Source organism: Lonchura striata, chromosome 1 (assembly GCF_050655825.1).
Source record: "Lonchura striata isolate lonStrDom1 chromosome 1, ASM5065582v1, whole genome shotgun sequence".
Classification (NCBI taxonomy): domain Eukaryota; kingdom Metazoa; phylum Chordata; class Aves; order Passeriformes; family Estrildidae; genus Lonchura; species Lonchura striata.
In genome coordinates, this window is record NC_140703.1 from 48712014 (window position 1) to 48732454 (window position 20441).

The window sequence follows — 20441 nt, forward strand, 5'->3', positions numbered from 1 at the left end:
ATTCTTCTATTTAAAAGAAAGGAGCTGTTTACAATTTTTTTGTTCTTTTGTTAATGTTATTTTGAGTTTATCTCTCGTATTGTTCACTAAATTAATAATTTCAAAGAAAAATATTCTTGTATATCCAACAGTGAAGCAATCATGATGGTTTCTTAGAAACCTGCATTATTATCTTAATGATTATTATATTTTTCCTTACTGTCACTACTGAATTATTTTTATCCATATTTTCTCCCATGAATAATGCAAGCCTCACAGAATACTCCTTATGTGCAATGTTATGAAATCAAGGAAGGAAGGGCCTGATGCAGCTTTCTTTTACGTGCTTTGATTTTATTGTTTAAATTCTGGGATAAAACTAACTTAAGAACTAAGCTAGAGTGAAAGCTGGGAAAGAAAATATTTCTGTCTTCTTGTGGAACTCAATAAATTTGCAGGTTAGAGACTAATAGAGCCTATCTTATATGATTACATTAGTTCATGCAGAGAAATGTGATTGCAAAATGACAAGCATTAGTTTGCTTCTTGCATTTTTTTTTCTATTTCCTAGGCCTTCATATAAAGGTGAAAAAAATCTATATATATATGTATCTCTATATATATCTTACACAATTGTATGTAATCGACATTACCAACACTAACTTTGTTTCCTCTATCTCAGGTCCAATTTCAACTTTCAGAACTTGAAACTAGAAACTACAGAGTTTCTTTAAAGTGTTCTTTTAAAATGTTTTGTGGAAAAATAAAATGGAATGAAAAGCAAAATATATTTGTATTGGGTTCATGTAGCAAGGTATTGGTAGTGAGGAGACTGCCATAATTTATGACCATCCAGAAATTATCATAAATTGCCTAAAGTTCTATCTCTTTTGTGTGCAAAATTTATCAATTGCTACTGACTTTTAACTATCACTTTTACTTTTAACTCCCATTGTTTGTATATGACAATACAAAAAAAAGAGATTGGATGAGTAATTTTTTTCATATCAGGAGAGCTTTTATATTTATGGGCATTAAACAATACTGCAAGCAGAAAAGGCAGAACAGTGTTAAAATTCTGTATAGCTTGTCAACAACCAATATATAATTAACGAGGACATCCTTTGATCCAGTACTGAAATTATTGCTGGTGAAATATTTCAAAAGCTGTAGAGGGCTTAAGTGGTTATGGACCACATCTGATTTACCACTCTCTGGATATTTCTCTTTGCACAATCAGTTCAAAGAGCAGGTTTGTTTGTTGTTATTTTTTTCTTTTTAAGATGTTGAAGACTATCTTACACCAGCATTTTGTAGAAAGTTCAGTTCATGTGGATTTAGAGATTTGCTTTAATTGTCTACACCCAGGCAACTATTTTCTTTTAAGATGACAGGTATTATCTGAGACAAACTTTTTAGGCACCAAGTAGGGCCTACCAGGCATTATGTGCTCATTTTCAACAAGGCTTGAAGCACAATCGGGTTACCCAGGAGCATTTAAACACACAGTATATGTTTCTGTACAGGCAACTGAAATGAGTGCTAAATACCTTCTAAATGATAAAAACCAATTAATAAGAGCTGCAGTCCAACCCCTCACTCTTGCTTTCTAATTTATTATTTTTAATAGTAGGAATAAAAATAATAATTAAAAATAAATTTAAAATAATATGGGAAGAGAAGAAAGTACATAAAAATTGAATGAAAGATAAAAATGAAGGACAGTTCTTTAGATCTTTGTTTGAGCAGAAAGTAAGTTAGGCCATAGCAATGGTCAAAATTGTTACTGAAGCAATTCATGTCATAACCAGCTTACTTATAATGCTCTTTTGCAATGTTTGGTCAGATTCAAACATATGTTCTTCATTACATGATTCTTTTGAAAATTTAATAGAACTTTGAAATATTTAGCTGCTTTCATAGGCTTTATTGATGCCTAAAGAGTCATAAAAATCCCTTTTGATGCTTAAAATGAGAAACAGATATTAAAAACATTTATAATAAGACCCTGATAGATCTGAGTAGAGCTTCACCATCTAGCTACTTCCAGTGTTTTCCTTAACTTTTTTTTAATCAATAAATTTCCAGGTATTTAGTATGACTATGTTACTGAAAACAGTAAAATAATTTAAAGTTTAATTGGTCTTTTAAAAATCTCTGATTCATTAGCTGGAACCAAAAGCATTAACAATAGGTCAAAAAATCCAGGACAGGGTATAATCACATGTAAAAGGCAATTGAGAAAGTATTTTTGAATACTTATTTTTGTATATTGTCCTCAATATTCTGTTTGGTTTTATGAAAACAAGTGAAAGAGAAAAGAAGTCTTATTCTCCATTGAATTTTCTTCCTTATTCCTTGGGCAAACTTCAACATGACAGTTTAATATATCTTTTTTCATTGTGATTTGTCAAGGTTGTCAAAATCACCAGAAGTATAGATGCTTTATTTTCAAGGTTTCCTCTGTCTTCTTTTTTTGGGGGAATTTGTTTTTTGTTTTTAATTCTTTTCGGTAGAAGCAAGACTAAAGAAACAATGAAGATCAACATCACAACAAATGAAAATATATCAAGCAGTCATGGCATTATTGTGTATAAAATAGATTTTCTTCACAGCCATAAAATAAAGAATATAGCCAAGTTAAAATGTATATTCTTTATGTGGAAATACATGACTGATTTTGATTTGCTATTTATCATTGTGAGTGATAGGCACTTCAAGTTACAAGTGGAACTGTTATGAAGAAATTATTAGTCACTTCACGATGAATGACAATAGGCTAGGCCTGTCATTGAATCAGCATGGGTAAAATTCAGTTTACTACAGAGAGCCAAAAGACTTTCATGTATATCATTCAAGCTCCACTTCAGTTGCATTCTAAGGGTTTTACTGGAGGTTAAATGGAGCATGGGTTTTGTTTTGCATTTCTGAATGGGATTGCACTCTGCTTGAGAATATCCTAACTGCATTCTCTGCAAGATTTTATATGGTACTCATCACTTCTGCATCTGAGCAGCAGTGCATTAAAGGCAGGAGTAACATCTGTGGAGTGCAAGTTCTGTCATTTTCTTCTCAGACATGTTTGAGATGAAGTTGTTTTGAGCTATTCTTTTCAGAATTTTATAGACAGACATGAAGTGTCATCTGTTTATTGTTGTACATAATGGAGATGTAATGTAAATTGTGGAGACAAAGGTAGCAAATTCAAGTACATTGCAGGAAGTAGTGTATTTGGCATATTTCACAATTTCTCTGGGAAAATTCTCTCCAAACTTCACACAAAACAAAAGCTTTTTTCTAGGAAGCTAGACATAGCACTGAGTTGTTTTTATTTCCTAAGCGCTCTTTTCTCAGGACCTGGGACAATCCTTTTTCTCCAGCATTTTGCTGGACTCGATGAAAATGGCAGTTATTCCCACTATCAGTAACAGTTCCTCTGTTTATGCAGAACACCCCCCCACCTCTACTTCTACTGATAATGGTCCTTGACACATCTCCAGTGCCCCATATGTACTGCCACATTCTGTTGACAGCTGTCAGCTTCTGATTATTCTTACTACTTCACTGACCTACTTCCAACTCTGGATCTAAAAATCAACTTGACCCTGCTTAAATATAGACAACATTCAGAACTGGACTGTTGCTTGTGAGAACCCCAGCCTTGCTTTGGGTCCTCATGTGGTGGTGAAATTCCTCCTCCAACCCGTGCTTCCAAATAAAAACTCCGCAGGCTTCGCTGTTCGGTCTCAAGGCAGTTTATTGCTAGTTATCTAACAGATTATGTTCTTGGACTGCGGCTATTTGATCAGCGGCCTGGGTAGAGGCACACACACACCCTGACATCCTCTCTATCTGCTGTCTTCTTCGTCTCTCTCCCCGCCCAGGGCTGCTGCTATCTTTTATAAGATATATTACGTATAACATGTTTACAATTATTCCCCAATATCTACTACCTACGTTGCCAAGTGTTTTTCTACTCTAAACCAATCTGTGAGTGCCAACATCACCAAGAACATGGAGGTAAGGAAGAAGAAGGAGGAAGAACAGGATCAGCCCACTTTCCTCCATCTTAGAACTTCTGACCCCCATGTACAAAGTGAAAACCCCCCTGTACATGTGTTAAAACCCCCTGTGCAGTACTAAAAAAATTTCCCCTCTACTTTGTAACTACTTTTACTATACTATCTAACCTTTTGTGACTGCTCGTTCCACCTCCAAAGTTGGTAATTCATTCCATGGCTCAAACTCAAAATCACAGTTGTTTTTCAGCTGTCTGCCAGGGTCTAGAATGCTTCTGACCAAGGCCTGGAACCTCTAAAAATGTCTGAGAGACATTTTGAGTTCCCACAGTTGCTGATAAAACCTCACATATCAAGAGCAGATCTTAGTGAACTCTGGAGATAGAAAGTCCTGATGTCAGTGCCTGAAAGATAAAATCATTTTGACCAAGTAAGCTTCATGGAGGTCAAACTTAAACTTTACAGTCACAGAGAGGACTGTGAATCATCTGGTGATCCAGAAGAAATGATTGCAGAGAAAGAGCCCATGAAATGCAACAGCAGCTCAGGATTACAGCAAGAAAAACACCTCCTGAAGATCAAGAAAGAGTATATATATCATTTTGCTAGGCCTAGGTACTATGTGAAATTCAAATTCATCAGAAATAAAGGCTGTGAGTGTTTCAACAAAAGGAAGCCAACCTCCAGAATGTTGTTTCAGCTTATAAGAATAGTTGACACAAGCATAAGCATATCTTTGGTTGAATTTTCTCAATCAATGCTCTCTTTTTTCTTGTATTCGCATCAAAACATTGCCTCTTTCCAATATAGACAGTGCTCCTAAGTATAGGTACTTTATATTCTTTGCTCAGGTACTCTAACATGTACCTGAATAAAAAAATGCATTTGTTCTAGGTATTTGAAAGTGGTTTAGGACTACTCAAGTTTGTTAATTTTTAAAAAGTAATATTAGAATAGAGATCCTGTTCCCACAAGGTTGAACACAGGGAGAGAACCAGTTCTTGTTCGGTATCTAATAAAAGAAAACTGACACAAATAACAGTGCTACAATTAGAAATAGCAATGGTTTATGCTATGCCAGTATTTTCAGATCCTAGGTAAGATGTTACAAAAGTTCAGGCCTCTATCACTTTATAAAACTCAGCAAAGGCATCTACACATAATCTATGTTAATGAAATTTCCCTTATCTAAATTTACACAGGATTAGTATCAGTGTGATATGTAGGATTAAGTATAAAGGACCCTTGGATCTGGCTTAGATGTCAAGAAGTATCTCTTTTAAAAACCAAACACAGAATATTTATTTTTATATTCCCTTTTTGAACAAATGGAAACATATGATGTGAATGGTTTGAAGGTACGCCTGTACCAGCCTGAGCAGGTGCTTCCAGGCTTTCCGTCTGCTGCCTTTGTGGTAATAAACTGAGATACAACAACTTTTTTACTATAAGAATAGGAAATGTTGGTGTTCGTCTACAGTAGCATAAAATTTGTCAGAATTACATATCATTTAGATTTGTAGCCCTCTCATGAAATTTACCTGCAAGTAACTGTTGTATTCACATAGTCAGAGGGCATTTACCTTAGAGAAAACTGTGCCCTGAGAAATCTGTAGAAAGGCTTTGATTATTCTAATATGCTGAAAGCCTCTGTGTGTAGTAAAATGATTGAAGTCTTCTAACTACACTTAAAGGATTTTTTCACTTAGACTATAAACACCAACAAATATCTTCTATCCCTACGTATTTATCCCAAAAATCACAGAAGAAAAAAAACATCTGATAAGATTCTTGTTTTGACCTTGGGTAACTGAAGTATTAGGATTGATAGATCATCTTGTTCTGGCAAGCAGTAAGATTTCCGCTGCCTACCCCAGCAGCAACTGGGCACATTTTGCATGCTGCTACTAAATCATCACAAAATTACATTAGCATATTGTGTGTTTATTTATTTTTCGAATGTTCTGTTCATAATGGCCATAATGGGAGCAGCACTGTTGTGAGCAATCTGACTAAAAAGTCCAGCTGCAAACTATAAAGCAATACTTGATTTATCTGGCCACAGCAGGCACTGACTTCATTACATTACACAGAAGCCAGCAGAACTTAGCCATTACAATTATTCTGATGCTTTTCTGTGCTGTTGTTATTCATCAGAGTAAGTTTCACTTGTCATTTTCCATGCAGTGGAAACTTTCCAGTAAAGCTAAATTTTAAGAATTTGTGCAGTACTATTATTGCTGATTAAAGTCAATTTTCAAGGAGGGCTCATGGTGTAAAAAGCCCCACAATCATACACAATAAAATTGCCCTGAAAAGCTTGCAGTCTAAAAGGCACTTATCTTTAGAGGTGAGAGAAAGGTTTCATTAAAGGAATTTTAAATGCATTGAAATGCATTATTTGGCAAGTTGGAGTAGAACAAGTAAAGTAATCAAAGTAATGGCAGACAAATGCTCTTTAGTTCTATTTTTAGGGTGATACGAAAGTTTTACTTGTTACCTGGAAACATTTTACTCTAAAATGGCATACATCTTCTTCTCACCTTGCCCAGCTCCTACAAGGATGATGACTGCTTCTGATCATCCCTTTTATCTACCACATTGCCATAAAATTTGTCTGGCTCAGTCTGCCTTGGCATGAACTGCAGCTGAGAGTGTAGTTCCTCACAGCAGCCAGGAGGCATAATTACTGCACAGACCGCGCAGACCTGTGGGGTTTCAGTACAGACTTGAAGCTGGGTCTGTGTTTCACCACAGTGGCACAAAACTCTCACCTACAAATCCCATATGCCAGATGTGGACAGCCATTGAGCTAAACAGCTGTGATAGATGGACAGCTCCCAGACTGAAGGGAAGCAGCAGTGCTGCAGCTTGATGAGAGTTGTCTGATCTGAGACAGGAGCACAAAAGAAAAGCATTGGTGGACAGATACACAGGTTCTTTGATTTCATAGAAATCTAGGAGCTAGTTGAGTTTTTGGAAATTAAGAATGTAATATGAAATTAGTTTTGTGAAGTATTTAAAAGCTTACAAAGAAAGTTTCAAATCATAAATGTAAAAAAACCCCGCAACAGTCTGTAAAATAAATGTACTCATAGAAAAGCTCCCTTGAAACCAATGTTTAATAGAATCCTGATTGCTTACTTGACACTTTCTATTATTATGGAGGCTACATATTAGAACATTCAAAGCACGTTGCTTACCATAACTATCTCAAAACAAAAAATGAAACTATTTGGAAAGATGTTGTGGAGGTTACAGATGTGTACAACACATTGTTCAGTGACTAATTTGAGTTCTACCTCTTACAAGTATAATGAATTAAAAATAATAAAATGGCATACAATGTGTCCAAGTTTCTACCCTGAAACTTCCAGTCATATTTTTTCATTGGTGCCTTTAAAATGGAGTCTGTCATACATTTACATAGTAAAAACCGTGCGCTACTTTGTGCAGTTTCACTTGTCTCATCATATTTTAAATAATATTCTTATTAATGGCAGTGTTTAAACACTAGTACATTGGCCAGGACTCAACTAAATAACACAGAAGGGCATCCCAATAATAATGAAAAGTACATTTTCACATATAGTGATGATGGCAAAAAAAAGAAAAGCAATTTATATTACAGTGGGTATGTTTTTTTTTTTTTTTTCTTTAGAAGAAATAGTCCTCAAAATCTCTCATACTAAATGATGGAATGATTCTTCAGCATCAGTCCTGTTCTGCATTTGAGACTGGATAAACCTCAGATTATATTAGGGTTTGGATTAGAAAACCCTAATCCAGATTAGATTAGGGTTTTATAGCTGTCTGAGAAATAATTTTGACATTGCTAAATTTGCTATATTTGTCTGCTTCTCTCTGTAGCTTAGAGGGAAATGTTTCATATTTGAACTCAGTCTTGCCTTGGTCTTCTCAAGTGGACAATCCATTTTCACTTGCTATATAAAAAAATAAATAAAACATGTTTGTACAGAAAATATTATGTTTTCCTTTCCCTTATATCTGTCAAAGCTTCTTGATTGATCAGAAAAATAAAATAAAGAATATGCAGAGAAGCTGCAAATGAGTACAGTTTAGAACTAATGCATTAATGGTGCCAGAGGGTGACTTGATATAATGTGCTTGTTAAGATAACAATGAAGTAAAAAATAACATAGGTTGATTTTTGAGACCTTCTGCTTTTTGTGTCATAGCAGACATCAGATCAAAAGCATATTTGTTACATTTCAAAAGTAATAACAATGTCCATTTAAAATTGATATATATGTCACAGTTCAGATTTCTATTTCAGTGAGGCCATGTTAAAATAGTTTAATAAAAACTTGTTTTAGTAAAAAAATAACATTAGGCATTTTGTCATCCAGTTTTCACGCAAGAGGAAACTAAATGCTTATCAATAGGAATTAGTGGATACAAGTTTTAGGCTTTGATTATAAGAAAATCAAAATCTTTTCCAGTCAAAACTATTTGTAAAAATCTATGGCTATGTTTTCTCAAGTTTGCTTTGTAACTGGAAATATGTATTTTTTTGCCTAAAATATATTTTCTTATATAAATATCACAACTGTGTAAGTATAAAGACCCTCCTGGAGATATCAATGACATTTTTAAGATAGGTTTCATATGACAGTTGCCTAAAGACAGGTATTTAGTGCTATCAGAGATTCCCTATGTGGAATGCAGTTTTGTTTTCAGAAAGGCTGAGTGTTTGTAGGTCTTACCTGTGAGCCCTAGGCTGATATTGTGAATACTGTAGAAATTACCAGCTTCAGTAGATATCCACTTTTAATCCACTTGATAGTTACTTACTCTTCAATGAACACAAAAAGGCCTTTGGGTAAGTAAGATTCAGTTTGGCCAACTCCACATGCATTACTTTTAATCATCACTTTACACAGGGGCCTCAAGTCACACAACCTTCACTGATGTCACTCCGTGTCATTTCTATATGATGATATCAATGACTTTATTTCCCTCTTACTTCTATGACATTTACATTTGCATAACTAGTAAATATATTAGCTATCTACTTTAAATTATCAAAATTTAGACTCCAAACAATGAGCAATCAAGTATAAAGAATTCCATATCAGTAGTCTTCTCCATCTTTTGGACTTGTTCCGGACTCTGAATGAATATACTAAAGGATTTCTTTCAAGCTAATATTCCCACTTTTGAAGTCTGCTGACTTCAAAGAGAAATGTGATTCTAAATGGCTTAGGATATAAGGCAATAATTTAGGAAAGTGAGTTGGATGAAATAAACTATTGAAATACAGCAGGACCTAAAGTGAAAAATGAAGACAAATTTTGATTAGATATTGATATTAAAAATTTTGAAAGATAATGAATTTACCTCCATGTTTTGTTTTCCTATTTAGATATAGTATATCACTGTTTTAAACACTGTGTATTGAGAAGAATGAGAACATCTACAGTCAAATTGTAAAACTGGTGCTTTTAAAAATGTAACACTGTGTAACATGTTCTGAATTCAACCAATTATTTTATACTAGGAAAAGCTGGTATTACATGTAACTATTATGTTTCCACACATTAGCTTTCATTTTAAGTTAGTGAAACATATTTGATCTTGTATTAAAGGTATATCATAGCTCTGATTTCTTGGTCATTGCCACCTCTGAACACTACATATTGAAAGTGGAAATGAAAATATTGGAATAAAATGTTCTTAAAATGTAGGTATTGCTTTTACAGAAAGCTTCAGGAGATTTTAAAATATAGTTTTTTTCTTCAAATACTAAATGAAATGTATGGGAAAGAATACAGAAGAATTGTGTTTCTTGCAGAAGGTTTTATAAATTCTAACAGCCTTTAGAACTAATACCTATCCAATTTGTAAGTTATGTACACGTGTTTATTTACTACCTTCTTAATTAATTTATTTCCAGTAATTCTTACTCCTGCTCCAGAAGGACACAAGGCAGGACTACCTAAAATTTTCATTGATTTCTTAAGCTGACATGGGATTCATCTCACCTAGCTTTAGACAGGTGTGATTAGATGTCTATATCTGACTAATCAAATATTGTTTGTAGCCATTGAAAAGAAACCAAGTGTTTCTGAACCACTTGTTATGTAAGACTACTTTAAAAGCAGATATAATATAAAATAATGAATCTTCACATTATTTTCAAAGGGAGCCTAATGTGGCCAATTTACTAATATAAGTATGTAGCTGAGCAGAGAAATCTAAACTCAAGTATCTGGTGTAAATATATTTTTTTAAGTAAAAAATGTGTTGGAAAAACTCTTGCAAATTCAGAGATACAATTTTACAGCTCAAACTATAGTATTTAGTAGTTTAAGACCCTTATTTTCTATGTGAAAATAATGAACTATTTCATACTTCCTAATTTACAGAGGGGTGTTTTATATTGTTCTACATTTGAAATCCAGAAACCCCTCAATGATTTAGGAGTGTTGTGTGGAACTGAAATCTACTTAGATATTCTACAGGTGTCTGATGTAGCAGGATGTATTGGATGCCTTAAGGTTGATGCCTATGTTTCCTTCTGGCAACAGAGTAAATTATGCTTATTGACTAAATCAACAAAAATATTTTCAGATATTAAAAGAATAATTTAAAGATGCTGAAGTGTCAGATTTAAATAAAGGAAATCTACCAAGTGTAGTGTATATTTTCAATCTGGAAAAAAAAAGTATTTCAAAGATTTATTATGATTTAATGGTTTGCTACCAGTGCTAGTCCATGCAGTGAGATGTAATTACATAGCTGAGGATCTCATGCTGTCAAAGTTTTGGGAATCTAGAGGGTAGAAAGTAGGAGGAATAAGTTAATTTTTGGATTAAACTGCAGAATTATTTTATTCATGTCTTGTTTCCTTCCTTCTCTTCTTGTTTCTTATTAAAAACTTCTTTTCACCAGCATATTGCCATTAAGGCTGGGAAATTATAACAGCTGTGTAATATGTAAAGAATCTTTACAAATGACCCAAAATGCTTTTCCAGACTTTCATTTTGAAGACTTTAGCTTTAATGCTGACTTGTCTGAATGGTGTATCATTACATTCTGAACATCTCTTAGGAATGCTTAACATACTTTTCATATTTTTCTTATTTTGAATTAAGCTACTTATGTTTGCGTGCTCCAAATCAAAATGTTATGATTCATTAAATTATATTAGGGATTTTGCATTTAAACATGTGCATATTTTTAAATTTCAGACATCACTGTGCATGAAAGTAGACTGCTTTACACAAAGTAATTCCATCTATTTACAAAATATTTTAGAATACTAACACTTAACTCTAGCAGTGTTTTGGGAAACATCAATGTATCTTGTTCAAAATCTTTGTCAAGTATTTGGTGAAGACACTGTTCACTTCTCATGAAGCTTACTTTTGACTGTCGAGTGGAGTGGCTAGGCAATATGAGGCTGGGGCCCCTGTCAGCCACAGAAATTGTGACAGATTGTAGGAATAGGCCAACAGGAACATCAGGAAATTCAACTGTGAATTCAACTGACAACTTGGGAAACAACTTTGGGAGAAAAGACCCTGAGGAGAGTGACTGGAGTCATCACTGGCAGCAGAAATAGCAACAGCATACAGAATTGTGTTTATAGCAGCACAAGACAGCAGGTCCAAGGAAGTGATTATCATCCCCTTTACCCCACACTTGTTAGGTCACACCAATACTACTGCATCCAGTTTCGTGTTCCTCAGAATAGGATTGACAGCAGCAAAGTGGAGTGAATTCAGCAGAAGGCCACCAAAACAGAATGGAGCACTTGCCCTGTGAGGGACAGATGAGGAACTAGGGCTTGTGGTCTTGAACACTACTGTGTAGTGTAGAAGGTTTCCCAGAGAGATTGTACCTTGGCAGTTTCAAGACCCAACTGGACAGAAAGGTCTTTGGACCCCTGTATCAAGAAGGAAGACAGACTAGAATCTTCCTATATTCACTTCCCACTTGAGTTAGTCTGTGTAGTGACACAGAGAAAAAGGAAACCAGATTCACTGGAAAAGACACTCTTCTGGGATGGGACAACATTTGAGATTAAACCAAAAAGGTATTAAAGATAAGTGATTTTCTGAGACATATTTAACCTCTAATTTATTATAAAAATGACAGTGATATTACCAGCACAGTTTTATGTCTCTGCTCTGAACAAGTAGTGGATTCCAGGCAGATTGGTTAATTTACTTTGCATTCTGATGGGCACTGCTAAACAATATCTTTATGTAGGGTTCAAAGCTAACATCGCCTTTTTGACTCTGACAACTATTTAGTTTCACAGAAAGTGATCACTGTTCAGACACAGTCTGAAAAATTCTTATACAGATCAGACATGAATAAAGAGTCACATTCTCTCAAGTTAGTAAAAGCATTTAAATTGAATGCTAATACATGAGAAAAGTGTTCTGGCACAGTAAGTTCTTGTTAGTTCAGTACTCAGGACGGGTTTCAGCTCAAGACTGAAATTCCTACTTTTAACTGCCTAAATAAAGATGTCTACTTCTGACTTACAGGCTTGACAAACGGTACAGTATATATGAGATCATTTGTGATGGCCAGGGTCACTCAGTATAGCTTCTAGTTTTTCATTCAGAAAAGTTAGGTTCTCCTAGGGATCCCTAGGGCTTGTGCCTTAGATCTTTTAATTCAACTGGGTAGTTGAATTAAGCTCTGGGTCTTTGTGTCCCAGCTATAGTCAATGAGTATTCAGGATGAAATTCAGTTACTGAAACTTAAGGTGTATTTTGATATCTCACCTAACCTCCATTGTATGTTGATAAATTTTAAATTAACCATACAAAAAAGGTTGGCAGGAAAAGATGCTTGTATGAATATTGCAGATTTAAGCATTAATAAAATTCCACAGGATTTCTGCGTAAAAGTTGTGCCATGAAGCATTCTTTTTCTTCTTTTTTATTTGATGAAAATCAATATGGGCTTGAAATGTTGCTGAAGACCATCAATTATCCCAGATTATATCACACCTCCTTTCCAGCAGCTAATGGCTAATACTTGAAGCATGCTCCTTATTTTATACAGACCAGCCCTTGTCAGCAAAGCTAGCCAGGAAGGAACACTCACATATTTATCTTCATGAAGTGGAGTGAACCACAGGGTAGGATGTCAGCTTTAGTTGAGTTTGAAGTTTAGCTGCATGGAACTGTTTACCTATTATAGATGTAGACATAATCTGATAATTTCTGGAGCATTTTTCAACTGTATGCTATTTGAGCCTTGAATATTACAGATTTCTGGCAAAATGTTAGGAAATGAAGGGAATCCTAGAGACTCTTTCACAATTATTTTAGCATAGTAAGAATTTTACAGGGCTCACTACATAAAACCATAGTATTCTCTGCTTGTTTCATCTATGACAACTTTTGTTTATATAGATACTTTGCTGAATACTCAGTTTTCCATTTAATTATTTGGGAGGGTTACAAGAATTAGCATTTCTCTTTTATACAGTATTAATAAAGATGGAAACCTACAGTTATATCTCAAGCTGTAAGACAACAGGAAAATAAGGAAAAAAAAAATCAAGGCTCTGTGCAAATTTCAGCTGAATTAAAAAATATGTAAATAAAAAAGTAAATCTGAATTTCCACAGGATTAACTGTGTAACTACTCTTGTGGATCTCCAGAGAAGGCTGGAATATATTCTGCTGGACCTGAAATTGAGTTCATTTGGAATACAAAAGAAATTGAAAGACAGATAAAAAACCAAGATCAGTGAAACTCACTTTAATTTGAATCAATAATGTTTTCTGAATATTAACAATAACTTTATTTCAGATTTTACTGTTTAGTTTTGTATTTCATGTACCCTGTAATAATCTTTAAACAAAAATTCTTCATAATTTTCTTTCAAAAAAGGAAAATATTCCCAATTCACATTTACTGTGCATTTACCTAAGACTTTTAATCATATTACAGTGAAATATATGAAAATTTTGGTCCCTCAGAGATGTAGGTTTCATTATATTAGTATTAATTAAAACTTCCTTTTGTTTTTTAGGTACTTAACTCTTTTTGTCTGTTAGGTACTACAAGAAAGCATAAGTAACTATTTAAGTTAATGTGTACTTACACATCATATTTTCTAATTATAGGAAAATATTTCCTCCTTAATTTTTTATGAGATTAAACTTTCTGTTTCTCAAAGCAAGGTAGTGGTTTCTTGTGTTGAAATAAGTATCTCAAAAATTAAAGACTTTGCTGAATTACTGGGGAACTTCTTTAGTAACCCCAAAAATATACAGCTGATATGAAATGTCTAGTCTGCATACTAAAAATTTTTCCCTTCATAGAATGGACAGCTCTGAATAGATAGAATTATAAACTGCAGGTTATGGCTGCTGCTCCACTTAGCAAGTATAATGGACTATTGGTCACCATTACAAACACAATCAGATTCCTGGCAGATGAAAAAAAGACAAAATAAAAAGCAACTCATAAATGAAGGAACTTAATGAGCAACACAGCAAGATGTCAAGAAAACAGTCTAAAACATTCTAAATAAGAATTATGTTTCTACAAGTGATTATGATCTTCACTGTTATATCAGGCTTCCAGTGCATCCAATGTTAAGAGTTAGAAATATCTATATGATTAAATGGCTGGTAACTAAAGCGAGGCAATGTAATGACTCATTCATAGGCACAAAGCTGCATGTAGCAATAGAACTAAGAATGAAATCTAACCCTTACTTAAGTTGGATAATGAAACAATAATCCTAGAAATAATGACAATCAGTGAAAATATGCAAGTATTTTTCAAAATAAAATAGCTTAGGATGAAAACAGAAGGAAAAGATAAAGGTAAAAAAAGCCCCAGACAGACAAACACAGTGAAGAGATTAATAAATCTCTTCAAATCTAAGTTCAATTTATTAATATAATCAGCATCTCACTCTCTTTTTATAGAGAATTCTACTGCAGGTGTAACTTTAAAAAGTTTAGTCATAGGAAGTTCAACAGAAGGTCTGGAAAGAATCAGGAAGTAGCAGGATTGAAGAAAAGTACTCCGAGAACTTAAGGATGCTTTGGACCATTAGTAGATGATGATAGCAAGCCATTCAAGAAAAACACAAAATGAATGGATTAGAATATTTTGGGGGGAAAAGTCCCTAAACAATGGTAACTTAGAAGTATTTTGCTAAAATGTCTTGATGAAGAAAAATTATTTATATGTCCTTTATGTGAAATGCATTGAAAAGTAGATAATAATATTGATATAAGGACTAAATATAGAAGATGGGACTCTGTCCAGATGCTAGGAGTTAAACTATAAATTATTGTAGCAGGTTGAGTAGAGATTAATTTAAAATATTACACAGTTGGCAGTATTGTGCACTGACTAATCTTTTAGAATTATGGACTATGTGAAAGAGACAAATTGGACTGGTATGCACCAGAGAAAATTATAAAAAGGAAGACTATAAAGTATTACTGGATTTTACTGTCTTTGCTTCCATTAATTATATGTAGGGTGAGCAGGAATGGTAGCTATAAAATAAAGAACTAATTGAGGGAGAGTGTTTCACCATGGACTTTCTTCTGTTTTGCAGAACTGGCAATGAAAATGACATAAAAACTGAAAAAAATATTATAATCAGGACTTAAATTGAATGGCATGAATGGAATAATAACATTAAAAATTTGTGTGTGGAGACAGAAAAGGAACATCATGTAGCCTGGAAATTTCATCCATGCTAATAAAATAGGTCCTTAGAAGGTAACTTTAAAGAGCATTGAACTTATTTTTTAATATGAGTGGTGCTTTGGTATAAGACAGTAAAAAATAAATTAATTTATTCTTAGAAACTCAAGTGAATAACAGCTGAACCAACCAACCTAATGAAAACATATTTGAGCAAGAAGTAAATCCATAGGTTTTCCCCTGGTTTATTTAGGATGTTTTTGGCTTGAGTGTTTTTAACCCATTCTTCTTTCTTTTAGTAGATGGAAACATATAAAAGATGTATGTTTTATTAATATTATATATCTAAACCCTGCCTTTAGATTTGGTGTGGATCATGGCATCTTTATAACTAATCATTGGCTTGTGACCATGTGAACCTGTTGACACATAAAATTTCATGTCGGTGCTATGCAGTTAATCTTGATCATAAAAACACCCCCAAGATTTCTCTGACACCAATGCACCACTGATTTCCCCAAGACTTATACTATTCTTCTTCGCAAACTTTTTATGTTCTACTCAAATTGGCTAATTTCACTTAGCAAAAGAAGCCAAAACACAAAAAAACCAAAAAAAACCCAAAACCAAAAATTAAAAAAAAACATAAAAATAAACAACAAAAAAAAAGAGATAGTTTTGCTGCTGTTGAAATGGAAGTAAATACAAATGCAAGGGAGACGTCACATCTCACTTCAAATCCACACCACAAATTAGTTTAAATTTACTCTTATTGTTATCATTAAGCAGATCTTGGATTTATTTATAAGATAGTCTTACTTTTTTTATAAAGTCATGTTCTGTTTCCCAGCTATTGCTATGTTGTAACACAAAAAAATCATACTAACAGGTAAGATTCAGTGACCTTTAGCCAGAATAAAATATTTTTAGTAAAGCCTGAAAAAAAAAAGTCACTTTTGCTCCTAAACTTCATGCATATGTTCTCAAACAGTTGTGTACAAGTACTGTACAAATGTCAGTGATATAAACTAGCTAAGCAGATGCACTACACACCTGTGTAAAGAGCTAGTACTAGCCAGTACCATGAGACAGATATTAAATTACTGAAAAGTCCCATTGTGCTAGGATGAATAATAATTTTGACCAAACATTCTGAGTTTAGCCTTGTAAGAATAACTTACAGCTCAATAAAAATATTTTTAAATCCTGCTAACATTCTTCATTCATGCTTATATGAAGTTCTGTTATCTTTTTAGTATCCTAAGGATGGAGGAGACTGTCAAATGCATAAGCAACAAGGAAAATTAGAAATAAAAAGCTAGTTAAAAGTAAGAGAAATAGGGTGTTATAAAGAGAATTTTATAATGAACACTGTAAATCACTAATCACTTGCCCTAATTTCATACAAGACCATGAATAAGATTTTAACAGTTACAATACTAGCAAAATTGTAGATCTATCCCTGCCCCTATCTCACCTGCATAGCAACATTTCTTCCTACCTTCATACCTGCATAAGACTCTCAGTTCCTAAATACTCCTTTAATTCATATGAATAATGGTGTTCAAGCAAGCAACCCTAGCTGAAAAAAAGAAATCCTAACTTCTGTCACATAACTGTGAGCTCATCAAAATAGTCTATAAATGAGGGGGAGGAAAAAAAAAAAAACCTGTGAAAGCTTCTGGTTCTGAGCTTTGGAAACTGGAACTAGTTACATAGTCAGAAAGAGCTGAAAGCTATTTTCAGAATTTGCTCATCACTACCTGTTAGTCATCAACTTTGTGGCATGTCAACTAGAACTGACATGCTTTTGACAAGCTTACTGTGCTTGAATTCTGTAAATGTTAAGAAAATTTAGCTTATTAATCAACATGTTGAAATTAATTTAGTCCCAAAACTCATCTGTTTTATCTTATCAGAGCATATTTATTCTGGTTAGATTAATTTAATCCTGTGTAGCACTCTATCTTAGGAGCATGGTCTTCTAATAATCAGTGATTTCTAATATGTTCAGTTTTACCTTTTTGTTTGTGTCTGTCTCAGGACATACTTTATCTGCCTTATGGCAACTTTCAAATAATTTTTCATTTAGTGGTCTTGGCAGTGCTAAGTTTCTGGTTGAACTCAGTGATCTTAAGGGTCTTTTCCAATCCAAATGATTGTACAATTTGAAATTGTTCGTATCAATGATAGGCATGACATTAGCATAACTATGGAAGGCTGAATTATGCAAGCAAAACCCCTTATTTTGACATCAGGGGACAGTAGTTATTTGTTTCATCAGGGTGAGATACTTCTAAATTTGTAAAGAGTACCTCTGTTTAGTCATTTAAGAAACTATTAACTCCATACACACATAGTAACTAAACACCCAACGTTCCACAGAATAACATCCCTGACTTGTTATAAACCACTGCTTGTAGTAATCACCCTAGCAATATGCATATCAGTTTAACGCTACCAATGATAGTTAAGGTTGATGCTGCAACATCTCTAGCAAAACCCCTTTGCAGATAGAATGAGGAAGTGTATGTTGACTGTTCAGGTACTCTGTAGTTTCTCTGGCAGCCATAAAAAGCCATCATGCTCTCCTCACTGAGCTGAATCCAAATGGTGTAGTGTTCCCTTATATCTGATTTTCATATTCTGTCATTTGTACTTTGCTCTGAATTTCATGTGTTCCTTTCTATTACTACTCCTGTCTCTGTAATTTAATTTCTTCACCTTATGATAAAACTTATAAGCAACAGGGATCCATTCTCACTGTGGAATAATTATCACAAAACCATGTTTTGAAGGATATGCCTGCCTGCAGCTAACTGTGCTCACACATTACCAGTCTGGCTCATATCACTAGGTGCTATGAACCAGATCCTTAGCACAATCATTAAGTGCTAGGAGGTAAATATAAAAAATAATAAATCTATTAATTTAGGAGCAATTTCAGGATATTTATATTCTTGTTATTACTGTTTTCTTTTGAGCTCCTTGAGTTTTTGTGTTTCTTTTCCCCAGAACCCCACACATTTCAGCATTACTGCACGTGTTTGGACTTGAAGAGAGTCTGAGCAACAAGGTTTTCTGTAGATGAAGAAAACAAGCAACTCTGTTGGGAAAAACAGTATATATTTCCAATACGAAAAAAAAAAAAAAAACCAAAAAAAAAAAAAACAGCAGTGGGGGAAGTAATTAGTAAAAGCTTTCTTTCTGTTACTCTAAAAGGAAATGTACATTAGCAAACATGCATATTTGACTCTATTCTAATTGCTTGGTGATAAATGCTGTTATATTAATTTTGGTGTTCTGAACCTACATTTGCAAACCTATTTTCCTTAGAAAATAAAGTGGAGAATATTGCCCTCAGAAGTGTATTTGAAAAATTCTGCTTGTCAGTTATCAAAATTGGCACAAACCTTCCAAAAGCACAGCATATGCTCAATATCCAGAAAATGATAAAATAACTTCTGCCTGCTCAACAAAGAACCATGAGAGATTTATTGACTGGTAAGCTTAATCATTACTGATAGACCATTGTTATCTTCGCCTTTTTTTAGCTGCCTTTTTTTTTTTACTGTTCTTCTTGGGGTTTGGCCTGCACTGGAGCAACATATTGTGTACTGCATGTAAATAATTTGGATAATTGAAGCCTAAAATAAATTTCTTGAAAAATACATCAGTCAATATTTTGCTGAAGTAATCCAGATCACAGCCATTTTTCAAAACTTGCTTTAGAGTATGGTTCAGTTACCACAGAAACATAAAATATCATGTATTGAAAGTATAAAAAACTCATAAGAACTCTCAAAAGTTTTGTTTTTACTTAATTACTTTTCCATAATAAAAATTCAAACATTAAAATATAACAGTGTAAGAATATGGAAATAATAGAAATATACTTTTGAAACATGGTGAAACTGATCTAAAACCAAGTCTTGTACTGAAGTGGGTGAATATCATCTGTATCTTGTGGTCATCTGAACTGGGTTATCAAAATACTTTGCAGTACCTTCTAGACCATACATAGAACTTTTCTTCTGACAGGAACGCATTACACTAGGATAACAATGTCATTTAGATATCCCCTTTGCAGCTCCTGTGACATGGTTAATAATTTCACCCAGATATGGTGAAATAGATAGCATTTCTCTGTCTCACACTTGATGGAGTTATACCACACTTTATACTTACTATCTTAATGAACCAGAGGAATGTTTTGTATTGTGGTGGTTTTGGTACTGTTATTTTCCAAAACCTGTTCCTCCATAGGTTCATTCACCAATTTCCCAATTAGAAGAGAGAACTATTACTAGCCTGACGTAGATTCAGTCTATCCATATACATTCAAGACAAACCCATTTTCGCATGAAGTCATGAATTCTATGTGCATGAATGCACACTTTTACAATAGTGCTTGGCACTGTTCCTTTTGCACTTTTATGGATGGTCAATGTCTTGCTTTAAAGAGGTTATACTACGTTAGCATAATGAACTCTTCCAGGCAGAAAACAGAATTTTCTATCTTAAATATCAAGAGGAAGCAAGTCAAGGCTTTGGTGTGCCACAGAAAAAAAAACCAAAAAAACAGGACCATGGATAAAATTTGCCCCTAAATAATTATTTTTAAACTACCATTTCCTACTGTTATGTTTTACCGATATCTTTGTTGGTACTACGTCCGAGGAAGTGGTAGGTGAGAGGAGAAAAAAAATTCAACTTTTTTTCATAGAGGAGACTGGTTAGGAGATGCACATTTCTTTCTGTGTTGATCCACTA